Source organism: Mustela nivalis, assembly GCF_964662115.1.
Source record: "Mustela nivalis genome assembly, chromosome: X".
Lineage (NCBI taxonomy): Eukaryota > Metazoa > Chordata > Mammalia > Carnivora > Mustelidae > Mustela > Mustela nivalis.
This window is the reverse complement of record NC_139040.1, coordinates 116,418,119-116,430,998: the sequence shown is the minus strand read 5'-3', so window position 1 is coordinate 116,430,998 and position 12,880 is coordinate 116,418,119. Positions and strand designations below refer to the sequence as shown.

General features: G+C 39.0%; 1 long non-coding RNA gene across 1 annotated transcript in view; it reads left to right on the top strand.

Moving 5' to 3' along the window:
- Positions 1-11,041, top strand: part of LOC309856775 — a 133,466-nt gene extending 122,425 nt beyond the window's left edge. The window contains exon 4 of the long non-coding RNA XR_014307341.1: positions 10,651-11,041. This is a non-coding gene — a long non-coding RNA (uncharacterized lncRNA). The remainder of the gene's footprint in view (positions 1-10,650) is intronic.
- Positions 11,042-12,880: the final 1,839 nt, after the last annotated feature.

Here is a 12,880-nt window from a genome sequence, read left to right as displayed (position 1 = left end):
CCTCCTTGGTGGTGAGAAAAGAGTATCTATAGTTATTTCTCCTGTGTACTGTGTAGTACTTAATCATGACAGTCTCCCTAATGGATATATAGGAGCAGTTGGCAAACTATGGCCTGCTGGTGGTGTTTGTAAACCAAGTTTTACTGGCCCGCAGCCACGCCCATTCACTTACGCCCTGTCTATGGCCACTTTCCCCCTACAGAGGCAGCATGGAGTAGTTGTAATGGAAATGGAGCAGCCCACAGAGCCTAACATGTTTACTATCTGCCTTTTGCAGCCCAAGTTTGCCGATTTCTGCTACACTGTGACATTCAAATGTTCCCTGGGTCACTCATTTCTTCTAAATCCTCTTTCTCTTCCCTGTGGGGAATAACTGTATTTGCTTTCATGTGTGAAAACAACCACCTTCATTCATACAAATTCTTTATAACGACGTGAAAAACGTGGGATGGTAGGTTCTCAACTGTTCCAGCAATACATATAACTATATTTAGATGCTAATTTGATGAACATGGAATTATAATTACTGTTTCTTTCTATTTTACTGAATGATAGGAAATAAAATTCTGCTTTTATAAATGAAAAAAATGTATCTTAACAATGTGGTAGCTTGCTTTTTTCTAATTTTTTAAATGAAAGATGCTCCCCCCCCTTAAATTGTGACAGTATTTCTTGTAGAAGAAATAATTGCTTTGTGTTAAGGTGGCTTGCTTTATTCTGTTTTAGGATTGCCAAGCAACCTCATCTTAAATCCCAAAGTTCTAACTTCTTTTAATAGACGTAGAAGTATTATCTGAGTTCCAAGAATTTATATTAAGCTCTTACAAAGTGTATTATGAATGTAGCCCACACAAACACTGAAACATAACTCTGGGACAGCTGCATTAACACAAGGTTGGTTTCAGTTACCACTTAATCTTTGAATCTAACAAATATCCAGCAGTGAAAAACTCCTTGAGAAACTAACATATCACTTGGCATTGAATTAGTCCCACATGGGCCTTGGTGATCATCAAAACCCTGCTATCATAGCCACATAACCTAATCAAGGAAGCAGCATGAATTTTCTTCTTCCCTGCCAAGTAGTACTTTATATGTATTCTAAAAATCATCACTCTACGTAGAATCAACAGGTTTTCTGTCCTTCGATATTTGAAGTAGGTTTTAGGGGGAAAAAAAAAACCTTTGGCTTATGAACTAGAATTTAGGCCTTGAAGAGATAGAAACTAGGCAAATGCTAGCTTTGAAAACCTCAAAGATAGTCATACTTAACATTCAAAATTCTGTTCATTGCTGCTGTTTGGACAAACTGCTTCCTCAGTCCCTGACTTCTCTTCTAATAGTTTGTTCTAGTCACCATCCATTGAGTAGTTTTGGGAATGTTCGGTCACCTGTTGCAAGGGCTGATATCCTCCCAAAATAGAAATGAAAAAGCAGCCTAGGGCAAGAAAGGCCTTGGATAGAAACACATTCATTAACATGAGAATGTTTTGAAAAGTAGATAAGAGGAATTTCTTCAGGACAAAGGAAGGAACAATCCTGCTTGTTTAGAGAAAGACATTAAAAATATTCTTGCTAACTCTGTATTTTATGTCTAGATTTTATCTGAAGAGTTTACCCATTAGCAATTCTACTTCTGGGGCACAGCCAAGCTTTAAAATGATGATTGGTACTTTTCGCAGTAATAGATGTTATGGATTGATTTGTGTTCCCCCCAAAAAAACATACGTTGAACTAGTGACCCCCAGTACCTCAGAATGTTACCTTATTTGGAAATAGGATTACTGCAAATGTGATCCCTTAGATGATGTCATACTCATGGAGTACAGTGGGCCCCGAATCCAATATGATGGTGTCCTTATTAAAAGGCGAAATGTGGGCACAGACATGCACCTGGGGGGAATGCCATGGGAACAAGAAGGCAGAGATCAGAGTAATGGATCAATAAGCCAAGGAAAGTCAAATACTGCCAGCAATCCACCAGAACCTAGAGGAGAGGCATGGAACAGATTCTCCCTCACAGCCCTCAGAAGGAACCAAACCTGCCAACACCTTGATATTGAACTTCTCGCCTCCAGAACTGTGAGATAATAAATCCCTGTTGTTTAAGTCCCCCAGCTTGTGGTACTTCGTTATGACAGACCTAGCAGATGAACACAGTTGAGTACCCGCCCCCGCGCTATTCTCAGTCGCCATCTGCGTGTCTGTAACAGCACTGCTCCTCGATCCCAGGGCATCCCTCCTTGCTTTATTCCTTCTGTAGACCACCTTGGAGAAAACTCAAGTGAAGTGTATGTAAGTCAGTTGTTCCTATATCTGGAACATTCCTCTATTAAAGCAGCCGTTTCCCAACTTACTAATTTTTTACTTCTGGTTTCCAAACTAAAGTTCTTTCGCAAATTAAAAACAATGCGTATGTTCTTTCCTTGTCCCTCATTGGATTAGAACGAATGTAATATCTGAAAAAAAAAGACACTAATTTCAAAACACAAATAACCAGAATACTCACTGAATGCTTTTCTAAATCAGTATATGCCTGATCATCTCTGTATATGATCTCAGTTTCTTTCATTATTTTTCTCCTGATGAACAGTAAGTAACTATACAGGGATCTACCAGATCTCTACATTTGAAGAGTTGTGTTTCACTGAGACAAGTAAACCTCAAACATGAATTATTGAAATTCTCTCTTTAAAAGTAAAATTAAGGTGAGGCACCTGGGTAGACAGGTGGGTAGACTCTATCTCAGTTCAGGTCTTGATCTCAAGGTTATGAGTTCAAGCCCATTTTTTGAAAAAATGTAAAATTAAGGTAAGAAAGGAATCTTAACAGACATATAATAGACATATAATTGACTATATAATAATAGTCAACTTTGTGAGAAAAAACAGTTCACAGACTTTGGCTATCATCAAATTCATAAGACATGAATAAAGTGGAAAAGAATGTACACATAATAAGGGTAAAACATATTTAATGTTTCTATACTGAATGTGGTTAAGTGCTTTATTCCACTGCACAATCTTATAAAGTAGGTAGTACTAGTATTTTTCCCATTTTATAATTGTAGAAACCGAGACACCATAAATTAATTGCCCAAAGGTCACAGAACTAGACTTGGTGGTGCTAAGGCAGCCCAACTCCCCAGTCCACCCACTAACGTCTCTGTAACAGAGCCTCTCAACATTCTGGCACATACACGTTTATATTTTGTTTCTCTCTTTCTGCATGTGGGAAGTGAAAGGCAGTATTTTTTTTAAAGACAGAAATCTGTAGTCATTTAAAGACATTTGGGGTCAAGAACTGAGGAAATTGAATTTAATGCTTTTAGAAGCACTTAATCATCATATTTTCTAATTGTCGGTCTACCATCTTTTTAAATTCTTGCTATAATTCTGAGAGGTAGGAGTTATTTGCCTTTTAAAAAAGATGAGGAATCCGTAAGAAGGATTTTGTATATACGTCACATTAATAAGATCAGGTACCATGGAAATCTATGGCATAAGTAGGAGAGACTTATTGCTTTTCAAGGCAACTGATAAGCTTTTAGGCAAAGGCACCGATTATACAAAAATAGAGTAATCCCTGTCCCAAATCCAAGGCAAAAATATGAAGCCAGTGAAACTCAGGTTCTGTGTTCTGATGCCTCTTGGTTTTTGCTCCTGCCTTCAATAAAACTGGCATTAGGAAAGAAGAGAGAGAAGGAAGGAGAGTGGGAGGAAGGGAGGGAAGGAGGAAGAAAGGAATGGAGGAAAGGAGAGTGGGAGGAAGGGCAGGAGGGAGATATAACAATCGAGGTCCTAGTTTGGGGTCTCTGGGAGCAGAGTCAGACATGGTACTCTTGTTCACGTGATTGTGGTGGGGGTGCTCTGGGGAGAAGTGGTGTGAGGGAAACAGGATAGGAAGGGGCAGATGTTTTGCAAGAATGTGGTCTCAGCTGGAGACCAGCTTTAGCCTGGTGCAGTAAAGAGCTCTGGAGTACAAATGACAACACTCCAATAAGGCAACAGCATTGGCATCCCCACGTCTTTTCTGCGGGGTTGGAGGTGGGAGAAGCCACATTGAGCCAAGGGCAACTATGGAGAAGGGGCTCCCAAACTCACAGGAGCTGGGTGGCAAATGCACTTAATAGTAAAAGAGATATGGGCAGAGCCCCAACAGCATCCCTTAGGCTTCAAGAGGTTGTCAGGTGAGTTCCTTTTCAGAGGTCATTTCCACCAAGAAACCTCCGCTGAACCTCCCATGTGGGTCTGAAAAAAAATGCAGCAAGATCAAACTTTCATGCATTTTCCTTTGACTCTAGCAAGCAAACAGGCTTCTCATAATAAAAAATACTGGATTTCTACAACTACAGCTGAATAATGCCCTAGATTAGGGGCATGTGCTCTTCACACAGTAAAAAATCCAAGTGTAACTTCTGACTCCCCCAAAAATGTAACTGCTAAGAGCCTACTGTTGACCAAGAGCCATAGCCAATTAACATAAGCAGTGAGCACATATTTTGCTTATGTAGTATGTACCGTATTCTTATAATAAAGTCAGTTAGAGAAAAGAAAATGTAATTAAGAAGATCACAAGGAAAATAACATTGACAGTACTGCACTGTAAAAAATCTCCATATAAGTGGCCCTGCACACTTCAATTCCATGTTATTCAAGGGTAAACTGTAATACAAAACTGGAAGGAGGGCTAGCTGCCTCTGGTACGTCAAAGATACCCTACCCAGTGGCATGAAGATTTGCCTCCCTATCCTTCCTCTATCTTTTGTTAGTCTGCTTTCTACATTGGCCTTCCTCAACCTCTGTTACTTTTTCTCTTCTACTTCTGTTCTCTATTGCTCTCTCTGACTTCATCCAAGGTTACAGGGAGTTTATCACGGACTTATTTTGTGACATTGCACAGGGCCAACTTCAAAATGACAGACCACAAGATGGGGCTGGGGGTTAAGGGTCCCACCTCAAACATAGCACCTATGCCTTGATCTGCTGTCTACACTAGCCTTCCGTGAGAAGCTATTGTTTGAAGATGGGGCTTAATGACTTTACAAAGATTCGAAAACACTGGCCCACAACACAGCTGCATTTATAATGTTTCATTTGAGGAAGCTGAATCTTTCCAGAGACCATGGATTCTTACTTTTCTGCCATGGACTCTTTTGTATCTAGGAACGCCTATGGGCCCTTCCTCAGAGTAGTGTTTTTATTTTTTTTTATTTTTTTTTTTAATTTATTTTTTATTTTCAGCATAACAGTATTCATTATTTTTCACCACACCCAGTGCTCCATGCAATTCGTGCCCTTTATAATACCCACCACCTAGTACCCCAACCTCCCACCCCCCACCCCTTCAAAACCCTCAGATTGTTTTTCAGAGTCCATAGTCTCTCATGGTTCACCTCCCCTTCCAATTTCCCCCAACTCCCTTCTCCTCTCTAACTCCCCATGTCCTCCATGCTATTTGTTATGCTCCACAAATAAGTGAAACCATATGATAATTGACTCAGAGTAGTGTTTTTAATGCATAAAATAAAATATATACTACTACAGGGGCGCCTGGTTGGCTCAGTGGGTTGGGCCGCTGCCTTCGGCTTGGCTTGTGATCCTAGGGTCCTGGGATCGAGTCCCAAGTTGGGCTCTCTGCTCAGCGGGGAGCCTGCTTCCCTCTCTCTCTCTGCCTGCCTCTCTGTCTACTTGTGATCTCTATCTGTAAAATAAATAAATAAAATCTTTAATATATATATATATATATATATATATACTACTACAAAGCTAATCAATTATGTCAAGATAGTTATTAAAATACTAAAGATAAACTTGTGATATAATATATGTGATGATTTATTAATGCATTCACTGATAAAGTCCAGAGGTATTTCCATTAACTATCATAATTTCCAACTGATGAGCATAAACAGTGTTTCAACAATTGCAGCAGTTATTATGTCCTTGGAAAATACATGTTCCATTGGTGATAAAGTTACAGATTAATGTCTAATTGTATTGTTGTGGTTCATTGCCTATATTTATAATTGAGGTAAATACGAAATTTTGGTGAGAAGATAGTGAAAAGGAAGATATAAGTCCTTAAGCTCCCTAAATTAACTCTAGGTTAAGAAGCCCCGGAATGGGTAGAATTTAGAAGACGGCTATCTGGTCAGTCTTACAACTGTGAGGTAGCTCATACAAACACACACAGCCCAAGAGACATTTTTGTAGTGCATTCCATCAGATCAAATGCTGTGACCAGTGACTTGGCTCCCAGGAAGACCCAAGGTCATCTTTTGGGGTCCAGTTCATTTTTCAACCCTACAAAACAAGGTCAGACACTAGACAGATGCCCTGAATGTCCTTAAAAATTAAAAGTGAAGGGTTTTTGAAAACATTTACATCTATAATTCCCCCAAATTTGGAATATTAAATTGAGTGGTAGAAAAATCACTTGCCACCACAGTGTGAACCATGTGGTTTGCAAGATGTTACTTTCAATTGGCACTTCGGGGGGCTGGTGTGAGATGTGTTGTTCCTCATCTCCAGAGTTGTTTCTGACCTTCTTTCTCCCTGACCACCCCACCAGGAAAAAAAGGAGGAAAAAACTTTGAATTTGCTCTGAGTGTTCTCCTGAATACTTTTAATTAAAATATTTTGAAGAATAATGTGCCTTCATAAAAATTGTAATGACACTTGTCTTTAGAGCTCACATTTTATGTAAGCAAGCAACTATGACCCAGATTCAACAAAATTTGGGCCTGCCTCCTTTTTCTATTAATATAGTAATAACCCCTCAAGAATATTCATAATTTCTCCATTCTTACTATTTTTACATATCTCCCTTAGATGAAATAGCCTAAAATTCCCACTTTATCATGGAGGAAATAAGCATAGCTAATTTCAAACAGGTAATGTAAATTTTTACAAAACTTGGGTTAGTTTTCTTCATTGATTTTTGTGTAAACATATTTAATTCTCAAACTCAAGTCGGAGTCCCAATCTTAAAGACTACCTCACACATCAAGTTCTTTCTTCCCACTCCCGTATGATCTCTCTTCCTCGAATAAAAGTGTTTATTTTCAATCCTTAGCTACTAGAATGTTCTAAACTTCAGTTTATTCATTCAGCAAATACTTACTGAGACACTCCTCTCTGATGGTCATTGAACCAGACCTGGGAATACAATGAGACATAAAACATGTTCTGATCCCTGAGAGTTTCATAGTGAGGAAAACAGATAAACCTAACTATACTGGGGGTGCAACAGAGGCAGGGACTAAATGCTCTGGAAGGGCTGAGGAACTCACCATTAATCTGCTTACGGGATTAAGGTAAGACTTCAAAGAAATAATTATTTTTGGATTGGGCTCTGAAGGATGAGGAGTTTTCCAGGTGGAGAAGCCTAGATGAAGACACTCCAGCTCTGGGATATAAATGTTTAGAAAAGAAAATTCTGCTAAAATTTTAAAAAACAAACCTAAATATATTAATCCAAAAATTGAATGATAAGGATACATACAAAACACACAAAAACAATTACCTCTAGGAAAGGAGAAAAAAATGGGGAAACAGATTTCAAGTTTAGCTATAATGCCTCTTCTATAAAAAAATAAATTTGCTGTTAGTCATTAGCAAACTATGGCTCATGGGTACAAAGGTACTGATTATATTGTCTCTATACTTTATCATATTTCTAAAAAATTGTCAAAATTAAAAAACAAATAATAAAAAATACTAAAGACATTTATTTTATTTACTCTAAGATGGAGATGGTTAAGGTAGCTAAAAATTTCAAGTAAAAGAAAAGCAGAGATCATCTTTTACCCATTCCTTATAAGGAAATGTTCCCCAACTCATAAATTGCAGATTTATCAGGACATTGTGAAATTTTACTCAGTCCACCTCCAAACCATTTGCCAACACAGTACCTTCCCTCTCTGAACCCTTGTCCCTGCACCTCCAACTTGCACCTTCTGAATCAAGAATGTTGAAAATAAAGCGTATAAAAATAGATGCCAACATAAGCATAAAAATATAGATACCAACATAAGTACAATGACATCTCAGGGAGGTAAAGTATTATATTAAATTACTAATGAGGTGGTGATTAAATCAGAGAGGTCAAGTTACACAGGCAAAATTATAGAACAAGACCAAAATGAAAATAGCTTCGTTTCAATGGATTACCTGATTCATCTGCCCACATTTCAGTCAGATTCTTTGTTTTCTTGGTGTTGAGTTGTATGAGTTCTTTATATATTTTGAAATTTAACCCCTTATTAGATATATCGTTTGCTAATATTTTCTCCTATTTAGTATATTGTCTTATTTTACTGATGGTTTCCTTTGCTGTTCCCTTTCCAAAGCTTTTTAGTTTGAAGTAGTACCAATTGCTTTTTTTTGTTTTGACTTCTCTTGCCAGAGAAGACAGATGCAGAATAATATTGCTAAGGTTGATGTCCAAGAGATAACTGCCTATGTTTTCTTTTAGGAATTTTATGGTTTCAGGTCTTGCATTTAGGTCTTTAATGTATTTTGACTTTATTTTTGGGTATGATGTAAGAAAGTGGCCCACTTTTATGCTTTAGTGTGTACCTGTCTAGTTTTCCCAGCACCATTTCTTGAAGATATGTTTTCCCCATTGTATATTCTTGTCTCCTTTGTCTTGGATTGGCTGACCATATAAGCATGTGTTTATTTCTGGGCTATTTTGTTCTATTGATCTGTGTGTCTGTTTTTATGCCAGTACCATACTGCTTTGATTAGTACAACTTTGTAGTATGTCCTAAAATCTGAGGTTGTGATACTTCTAGCTTTGCCAGTTGCCAGAATATGAATGAACCTCGGGAATGTTATGCTAAGTGAAATAAGCCAGACAGAGAAAGACAAACACCATAGGATTTCACTTACATGTGGAATCTAAAAGGCAAAACAAACAATAACAACAACAACAAAAACGAGAGAACCAAACTCATAAATAAAGAAAACTAATTGGTGGCTACCAAAAGGAACAGAAGAGGGGTGGGCCAAATGGGTGAAGGGGATTCAAAGGTACAAGCTTCCAGTTATAAAATAAATAAGTCACAGGGATGAAAAGTACAGTATAAGGAATATAGTCAATCATACTGTAATAAGCTTACTGTGATGAGCATTTCATAATGTATATAATTGTTGAATCACTATGTTGTATACCTGAAACTAGTTTAATATTATATGTCAACTATACTTTAATTTAAAATTAAAAAAAAAAAACAGTGCCCAGGTCCCATGCAGAAATTCTAATTTAACTGGTCTGGCTGGGGTCTGGGGCCTCTGATATTTTATAGAAATTTCCCACGGGGGCTCCTGGGTGGCTCAGTGGGTTAAAGCCTCTGCCTTCAGCTCAGGTCATGATCCCAGGGTCCTGGGATTGAGCCCCACATCGGTCTCTCTGCTCAATGGGGAGACTGCATCTCCCTCTCTCTCTGCCTGCCTCTCTGCCTACTTGTGATCTCTGTCTGTCAAATAAATAAATAAAATCTTAAAAAAAAAAAAAGAAATTTCCCACGTAATTCAAATGGCAGTGGGTTGAGAACGACCACATCGAAGGGACAATGACACTGTTTACAAGGTAACAAGGACACAATGTAAATATACCAAGTGTGTCTCCTGACTCTTGTGCCCCTCCACCCCCTACTTTGTGCTGCTCTAATATTTGGTATCATTGTGATCAGAGGAATAGGTTAAAATGCACACTTGTAAGATCAAATGACTGAACATGAATGGAAAAGGAGGTAAGAACAAAAGGAGAGCTATAGCTGAGTATTGAATAAAGATCTGCACAGTTCTTGAAGGCTTTAGAATTAGACCGGATTTTTCTTTTAAGTGTATAACCACACTGAGGAGGGCCTCGGGGTAGTCTAGATTTTTTCAGGTTCAAGAGAACAATTCTTTTAATGAGCGTTTGACTGACAAGATCTGTAAGAGGAAGGAACGGAACAAATGTGCCTAAGGAGAACACAGGGCTGGGTCTGGGAATTCCTTTTACCCCACTGGGGACAAATCCAGTAGACTAAGTGACACTTACTCATGATCTCTACCATCCTGATTTGGAGTAGAAGATAATTTCCTAGTTGATTTTGGACAAGCTTTTATGGAAATAATGAAACTACTCCATGTTTGTTGGGGACTGGGTTGCCAGAGAGACTAGTATGGGAATAGATTGAGGATCAAGTCCAAGAATCATCACTGAGTGAGCCAAGGGTTCTTCCTTCGATAAATGGGATGGAAATAAACACTGCAATAAATGCAAGTGCCCCAAATGTCATCTTCTCAAGGAGGAGTACAAAAATTGTGATACAGACAACCTATTAGCAACCCCCAAAAGAAATCTATAGCAAACTTAGAACTAGAAGAAAATTAAGCTTATTTTCATTCTTCAGCTATTTTTTTTTTAGATTTTATTTATTTGACAGAGAGAGATCACAAGTAGGCAGACAGGCAGGCAGAGGTAGAGAGAAGGGAAGCAGGCTCCATGCTGAGCAGAGAGCCCGATGCAGGGTTCGATCCGAGGACCCCGAGGTCATGACCTGAGCCAAAGGCAGAGGCTTTAACCCACTGAGCCACCCAGGCGCCCCATCTTCAACTATTCTTCATTTATATCTTCAAATTACCAATTTTACAGGTAACTGGTGGTGAATGACACTCTACGGTGCAATAGAAAGAGCTGGACTTTGAAGCCAAACACACCTGGATGTAAATCCCAGCTTGCTAGATGTGTGTTCTGATGTCTACGTCATTGGGTTGTTGCCAGGATTAAATGATGTAAATACAGAGCATGTGGCTGGTGCATAGCTATTGCTCAATAAAATTAACTAGGCATTTCAGTGGTAGCAATAGTAATTGCATTCATACTCATAACCTTTCTCAACTGTACTTTCTTCATCTGTAAAGTGAGAAAAACAAGACCCACCTTTCAAGGGTTTTGAAAATAAATTTGCAAATCAACTAACTTATTTAAAGGGGAGGTGAACCATGAGAGACTATGGACTCTGAAAAACAATCTGAGGGTTTTGAAGGGGCAGGGGGTGGGAGGTTGGGGGTACCAGGTGGTGGGTATTAGAGAGGGCATGGATTGCATGGAGCACTGGGTGTGGTGCAAAAACAATGAATACTGTTACGCTGAAATAAATAAATAAATTTAAAAAAATAAAATACCTAAGCCCTGGGGCGCTCAATCGGTTAAGTGTCTGCCTTCGGCTCAGGTCACAAATGATCTCTGGGCCCTGGGATAGAGCCCCGTGTTGGGCTCCCCACTCAGTGGGGAGTCTGCTTCTCCCTTTCCCTCTGCCCTTTCCCACCACTTGGTGCTCTGGCTCGCTCTTGCTCACTTGCTTTCTCAAATAAATAAATTAAAATAAAATACCCAGGCCACTGCCTGGCTCAAAGTAGATGTTCAATTAATGTAGTAGTTATTGTTATTGGTGTGTTGTTATTTCCCTGGGACCTCATGATGTTCCCTTACTCATCCCAGTCCCCAACTCCTTGGACATGTCCTCAAACTTTCTGCATGTCAGCAGTTTGACCACTGGACCACAGCTCTTTCTCGACCCAGGTACGCATGACATGCATTGAGAAATGTTTAATATCCTCATAGTAGAGTAGATAGGAATGTTGGTTTGGTCTGGTCCTCACTCTAAGTCATCTGCCTCTGATTCCTTTGGCACTCTTCCCCTCACTGGCACTCTTTTATAGTTACCAACCCTCTTTAAGTTGCTGCTTAAACGTAAGAGTTTTTATCTGAGGAAAGGAAGCAGGATTATTACAGAAGACAAATTCCTCAGGGCAGTGACAGTAGGAGACTGGTGGAGCCTTTTTGCTTGTACAGTGAAAGGAACAGCCCAAAGGAACAGGCACAATGGGGAAGAACCCAACTCCTGATCCCGCAAAACACAGGAGACGCCAAGTGGCATCAGGCAGCTGGTAAAACATGAAAGACTGCTTCTTCTTTTGTAGCTTATTTATAAACCTCAAGTGATCTCCATTTTGTTGAGGGGGACCTTGAATCTTTGTAATAGAACAAATTCCAGCTTTGATTAAACACCATTCCTGTGAAATTGTACAGCACCTGAATTTATAAAATATGGCTTTAGCAAAGCTAAATTGTGCAGAGAAATCTGGCTCGTGATGATGAACTCAGTCAAGCACAGAAGAAACAACCATTTCCTGTTCCACTCAGGTTGCTGAGGTAGCTATCTTTTTCATTTATCTTAAATTTCTTCTGGCGTTAATGCTAATTGTTTCAAATGAGCAATGAATACAGAATAAACATGACCTAACTTTTTTTAATTAACTGTGGAATCCTGTAGGACTAACACTCCCATTTTCCATTTCCTGTCATCTGTCCCAATTAAGCACAATTATGAAATGATGTACAGTTTGATTCAATCAGCTCCCTTTAAAAATGTATATATTTGTCTTTTTTTCTGGATAGCAAATGAAAAGACATTCATTGTGAAGGAAATGTAAAAATACCACAAAGGCCAAAGAAAGAAAAATCACTCATTGCCCCACCAGAAATATACTATTAACATGTTATGCATTTGTATGTTTTACTTAATCAGGATGATAAGGTACATATTGCTTTTATGATCACATTTTAAAATCATTCAATGTCTTTCTCAATATGATTTTTTAAAACTATTTTATTTATTTATTTGACAGACAGAGATCACAAGTAGGTGGAGAGGCAGGCAGAGAGAGTGGGGGAAGCAGCCTCCCTGCTGAGCAGAGAGCCCGATGTGGGGCTCAATCCCAGGACACTGGGATAATGACCTGAGCCGAAGGCAGAGGCTTTAACCCACTGAGCCACCCAGGCGCCCCTCTCAATATGATTTTTAATGACAGCACAGTTT